A 6,000-nucleotide genomic window follows, 5' to 3' on the forward strand; every position below is an offset into this window, starting at 1 on the left:
GGCGGGGGATCAGAAGCCCATTTGAGGCATCGGTGAGATTCACACGTGCAGCCTTGTGACCATAGAGCCCTCGGTGCTGGGCAGTTTCAGACCGGAGCCTATTACCAGGTGGGTGGGTTAACAGTGTCAGCTCTTAAAGGGGCTGGCAGAGAAGGTCAGGATCAGGAGATGTCAAGCTACTCGTCGCCCAAACACCAGCTACAGCCACCTCCGCCTGCTCCTGAAAAACTTTCCCAAAAAATATCAGGCAGATTCTCTGTTCTCTCCCGTCCTCTCCTGACCTGATGGACTCCAAGCGCGATGGCAGAGAGAGAGCTGAGAGTATGGATAATGTCAACCGTTTTCTACTTGTTGGGGAGCCGGCTCTTTAAGGAAAGGATTGGAGCCATCACTGAATCACCAGTTATTACACCGCCTTGTTGTCAATCTATATACGTTGTAAGATCTTTAATATTAAAGTGTTCAGGCTTAGCATTCATTCATTTGCTTAAAATAAACAATCCGTCTCCCCAAGGAAAGGAGTTTGAAGGTTTGATATAATATATACAATGCCACCTCCACCTGCACTGAGGCTTGCAATTGAAACCAGTTGCAACTGTTTTTATTCCTCCAGTACTGTGCAGACAATCACTGGAGACGAGAGCGGTGGTCAGTTTTTGAGCGGAAGTTGCTGGAGGTGTGTCTGCACTGGGCTGATGATCGGTCGCTCTCTGCGCACACTGATGGGCGAGATGACAGACCGTCTTACTTCAATCGCTCACCTCTGGTGGCGACGATGTATCATCAAATTGCGGGTTGAACACGTGTCTCCGGCACCACCCCACCCAGGGTAACTGCAGGGACAACTGGCATTTCGATCACGCAGCTGCAAACAGGGAACTGCAAAAAAAAACCCCAGAAACAACAACAGGCAGAAAGTGGCATCGAAAAGCGAGGGGATTAAAAATAGTCAAAAGTAAACAGCAACTCTAGGGCAGTAACTGATGTATTGGGGAAAGCCAGGAGTGAGAGAAATGAATAAACAGAATTGAAACGTTAACTCCGCTTCTCTCTCCACAGATGCTGCCAGACCTGCTGATTTCCAGCGTTCCTTGTTTTTATTTCAGATTTCCAGCATCCGCAGTGTTTTGCTTTCATTAAACAGAATTGAAACATGGGTGGCCTCAGAAAGTAAGTTAAAGTGTTGATAATGGGTCACTGAGAACTGAATGCTTGCAAATATTCTCTATCGAGCTTTGACGAACAGAATAAAACTTTTTAATTCCGTTTAACTGTTAGTTTAAAAAGCTGTAAAAGTCACCCACACTACAACTAAAGTTTAGGAAAATGTTTGGTGGTATTTACTTTTAAAGCTAATAATTAGCTAAAATGCGTTCCTTAGAGTTGCACTTGTTCACGATTTTTCTCTCCTCAAGTTTCTCGCCGTTCATTTCTCACTAGCAAAGAAAATAACCAGCGCTCTAAAGTGACATCTACTGGTACAAAGAGAAGAAAATATCACAGCGCTATCAGTGCCACGTAAAATAGGACTGACTTAACGACGATTTTGTATGTGTGTATTGGGGGGGGGGGGGGGGGGTGCTGCAAATGTTAATCCAGTCCGACTGACAGTGGAGCTAACATTGAAAAAAGGAGCAAGAGTAGGCCATTCGGCCCCTCGAACCTGCTCCAGCATTCAATAATATCATGGCTGATCTGATTGTGGCCCTAACTCCAAGTTCCTGCCTGCACCCTATAGCCCTTGACTCCCTTGTAGATCTTAAATCTAACTCAGCCTTGAATATATTCGGTGACCCAGCCTCCACTGCTCTCCGAGGAAGAGAATTCCAAAGATTAATGACCCTCTGAAAGAAGAAATTCCTCCTCATCTCCATCTTAAAAGGGAGACCCCCTATTTTGAACTGTGCCCCCTGGTTCCAGATTTATCCTCTCAGCATCTACCCTGTCAAGCCCCCTCAAACTCCAATGAGTATAGACCCAACCTGCTCAACCTTTCCTCATAAGACAACCCCTTCCTCACAGTAATCAGCCTAGTGAACCTTCTCTGAACTGCTTCCAATGCAAATATATCCCTCCTTAAGTAAGGAGACCAAAGCTGTATGCAGTACTCTAGGTGTGGTCTCACCAATGCCTTCTTCAGTTGTAGCATGACTTCCCTACTTTTATACTACATCCCCCTTGCAATAAATGCCAACATTCCATTTGCCTTCCTAATTACCTGCTGTACTTGCATGCTAACTTTTTGTGATTCATGTACAAGGTCACCCAGATCCCTCTGTACTGCAACATTCTGCTGTCTCTCTCCATGTAAATAATATTTTGCTTTTTTATTCTTCCTGCCAAAGTGGACAACCTCACATTTTCACACATTATGCTCCAGCTGCCAATTTTTTGCCCACTCACTTTATCTATATCTCTTTCTAGACACTTTGTGTCTTCCTCACAACTTACTTTCCTACCTATCTTTATATCATCCACAAATTTGGCTACAATACATTCAGTCCCTTCATCTAAGTCATTAATATAGATTGTAAATAGTTGAGGCCCCAGCACTGATCCCTGTGGCACTCCACTAGTTACAGTTTGTCAACCTGAAAGTGGCTTATTTATTCCAACTCTCTGTTTCCTGTTAGTTAACCAATCCTCTATCCATGCTAATATATCATCCTCAATACCACAAGCTCATATCTTGTGCAGTAACCTTTTATGCGGCACCTTTTGGAATGCCTTTTGGAAATCCAAATACACCACATCTACTGGTTCCCCATCATCCACCCTGTTTGTTAAATCCTCAAAGAACTCTAATAAATTTGTCAAACACGATTTCCCTTTCAAAGAACCATGTTGACTCTGCCTGATTGCATTATGATTTTTTAAATGTCCTGCTACTACCTCCTTAATAATGGATTCTAGTATTTTACCAATGACATATTTAGGCAGCTGGCCTATAGTTTCCTGCTTTCTATCCCACCAAGTGCAACAAGTGAGTCACCTCCTTATCCCCAAAACCTTAGCAACACCTACAAGGCACAGTCAACAGCATGCTGGAATATTTTCGACTTGCCTGGATGGAGTACTGATGCAACAACACTCGAAGCTCAACACCATCTAGAACAAAGCAATCTGAATGATTAGCAACCCATTCACCACCTTAGACATCCACTCCCTCCACTGTGGGTGACCCATGGCTGCAGGGTGCACAGTCTGCAGGATGTACTGTAGCAATTCACCAAGGCTTCTTCGACAACAGTTCCCAAACCCATGACCTCCACCACCTAGAAGAACAAGGGCAGCAGCTGCATGCTCCAAGTTTTCTTCAAAATTACACACCAACATTCCTTCATTGTTGCTAAGTCTAACTACTGAAACTCTCAACAGCAATGTGGGAGTAATGTCACCACATCGACTATGGGATGGATAATAAATGCTGACCTTACCAGCAACACTCACATCCTGAGAACATTTTTTTTTAATTGGAAAGTTCAAGAAAATAATTCCAATACAATCATAAAAACATTTTCCTGGACATCATCTCACACAAAAACATGGGATTTAATGCTAAAGGTTAAAATGGTTGCACAGCTGTTCTACTGCAAAGAGCTCATGGACTTCTTTTTTACTAAACTTAAGACCATCCTTTCAGTTGCCTCTCCCAATCCCTCCCTTCCCTTAGCCCAGCAAGCCAAACTTCACCAGTAGTTCCCCTGCCCTCACCCTGAACTTGTATCTTTCTCTAGTTTCTCTCCTGTCGCTCCTCTCCATGCTCATCTTTCCCATGAGACCATCTCCTGCTTTCTTGACCCTATTCCCAATGCAACTTACACACAACTTCCCTTCCTGGGCCCCATGTTAGCCAATATTGTTAATGGTTCCCTCTCCTCAGGTACTGTACCCTTTCCGTTCAAATCTGCTGTTACCATAGCCATCCTCAAAAAAGCATCCTTGATGTCTTTGACTGTCATGTTATTGAAGGTGTTGTTGCCTCCCAAATCAGTGCCAATCTTTCCCCTAACTCGGCACAGTGGCGCAGCGGTTAGCACCGCAGCCTCACAGCTCCAGCGAGCCGGGTTCAATTCTGGGTACTGCCTGTGTGGAGTTTGCAAGTTCTCCCTGTGTCTGCGTGGGTTTCCTCCGGGTGCTCCAGTTTCCTCCCACATGCCAAAGACTTGCTGGTTGATAGGTTAATTGGTCATTATAAATTGCCCCTAGTGTAGGTAGGTGGTAGGGAAATATAGGGACAGGTGGGGATGTGGTAGGAATATGGAATTAGTGTAGGATTAGTATAAATGGGTGGTTGATGGTCGGCACAGACATGGAGGGCCGAAGGGCCTGTTTCAATGCTGTATGTCTAGACTAAACTAAACTCCATAATTGAATCAGGTTTCAGCCCCTGTCGTAGCACTGAAACAATGCTAAGCAAAGTCATAAGAAGAATCTATATGACTGTGATTCTGGTGCACTATCCATCCTCATCCTTCTTAACCTATCTGCAGATTTTGACATGGTTAACCACATTATCTTTCTCCAATGCCTTTCCTTCATTGTCCTGCTTAGTGGGACTGCACTTGCCTAGTTCTGCTCGTTCCTATCCAGTCATAGCTTGAGAATTTCTTGCAATAGCTTCTCTTCCTGGCTCTTCAGTGTCACCTCTGGAGTCCCCTGAGGCTGATCTGTGGGCCCCTCCTATTTCTTATCTATGTGCTGCCCTCAGTGACGTCATTCATAAACACATCAGTTTCCATATGTATGCTAATGACTCCAACTCTACCTCACCATTCTTTCACTCAACCCTTCTATAGACTCTGTTTGGGCAGACTACTTGTCTGACATCAGTCCTGAACGAGATGAAATTTCCTCCATTTAGAAGATCAAAGCCATAGTCTCTAACCCCACCACAATCTCCATTACCCAGTCACCAATTCTATCCCCCTCCCTGACCACAATCACATGTCAAATTCATTTTTGTGTGAAACACCTTGAGATGTTCTGGAGAAACCTGACAAAGAGGATTCCAAGTTTGGGCTGCTGCTAATCTTGCATTGGGGACCTCAAACAGACATTAGGTCCCTTATTTGCATTTGTAATATGGCAGGTAAACTGTCTAGGAGCATTACCACAAGAGATCATAGAATCATATAGCACTAGAGGCCATTAGATTGATTGTGCCTGTGCTGACTCTCTGAAAGAGCTATCCAATTAGTCCCACTCCCTTGCTCTTTCTCCATAATCCTGCAATTTCCTCTCCTTCAAGTATTTATCCAGTTCCCTTTGGAGAGTTACGATTGAATCTGCTTCCACCACATTTTCAGCTAGTGCATTCCAGCTCATACCTCGATGCGTGAAAAATATTCTCCTCTTCTCACCTCTGGCTCGTTTGCCAATTACTGTAAATCTGTCTCCTCTGGTTACTGACCCTCATGCCAGTGGAAACAGTTTCTCCTTATTTACTCTATCAAAACCCTTCAGAATTTGAACACCTCTATTAAATCTCCCCTTAATCTCCTCTGTTCTAAGGGAAAAGCCCCAGCTTCTCCAGTATCTCCATGTAACTAAAGTCCCTCATCCCTGGTACCATTTTAGTAAATTTCCTTTGCACTGTTATTTGCAGACTAAAACTATTTCACCACCATGCTCCAACTTATTTCAATTATTTCGAACATATACATTACAATAAAAAAATGACCATGCTGAAATAAACGAAAACAGAGCATATTGGAAATGCAGGCCTGTGTTTGAAAGAGAAAATGAGTTAACGTTTGGCCTGGGATCTTCTGTGGGTTGTGCTAATGGATCTGTGACGCTGCTCCAGCATTTCTGTAATGCAAACAGAAAATGCTGGAAATAGCAGGTCTGGCAACAAGGCATAGGCGGTGGCGTAGTGGTATTATCACTGGACTAGTAACCCAGAAACCCAGGGTATTTCTCTGGGGACGTGGGTTCGAATCCCACCACAGCAGAAGGTGGAATTTGAATTTAATTAATAAATCTGGAATTTAAAGC

Source organism: Heterodontus francisci, chromosome 12, assembly GCF_036365525.1.
Source record: "Heterodontus francisci isolate sHetFra1 chromosome 12, sHetFra1.hap1, whole genome shotgun sequence".
NCBI lineage: Eukaryota > Metazoa > Chordata > Chondrichthyes > Heterodontiformes > Heterodontidae > Heterodontus > Heterodontus francisci.